At 34.3% G+C, this 338-nt stretch overlaps 1 long non-coding RNA gene across 1 annotated transcript in view; it reads left to right on the forward strand.

Moving 5' to 3' along the window:
- The window catches only part of LOC108735635, a 7,966-nt gene extending 7,634 nt beyond the window's left edge, over positions 1–332 (forward strand). Inside the window, exons 2-3 of the long non-coding RNA XR_003231171.1 lie at positions 32–106; positions 202–332. This is a non-coding gene — a long non-coding RNA (uncharacterized LOC108735635). The remainder of the gene's footprint in view (positions 1–31; positions 107–201) is intronic.
- The last annotated feature ends 6 nt before the right edge of the window (positions 333–338 follow it).

Here is a 338-nt window from a genome sequence, read left to right on the forward strand (position 1 = left end):
AATTGAAAGCTTAGTTTCTCCTTTACTATAGGGTCTAAGACTGTCATAATCTCATGAGGGATGTAGAAAGAGTCCTACGTGAGGACAATATGGGCAGAAATAATCGGTGAGCATTTTGCACCCCTTATTTTTAAAATATTCTTGTTTTTACTTTTATTTTAATTAAGGAAAATTGAAAGCTTTGTTTCTCCCTTACGATAGGGTCTAAGGCTGTCATAATCACATGAGGGACGTCGATAGAGTCCCACGTAAGGATAACATGGACAGGAATAACCGTTGAACATTTTGCACCCTTTATTTTTAAAATCTTCTTACTTTTACTTTTATTTTAATTAAGC

Source organism: Agrilus planipennis, unplaced genomic scaffold (assembly GCF_000699045.2).
Source record: "Agrilus planipennis isolate EAB-ADULT unplaced genomic scaffold, Apla_2.0 scaffold86, whole genome shotgun sequence".
Lineage (NCBI taxonomy): Eukaryota > Metazoa > Arthropoda > Insecta > Coleoptera > Buprestidae > Agrilus > Agrilus planipennis.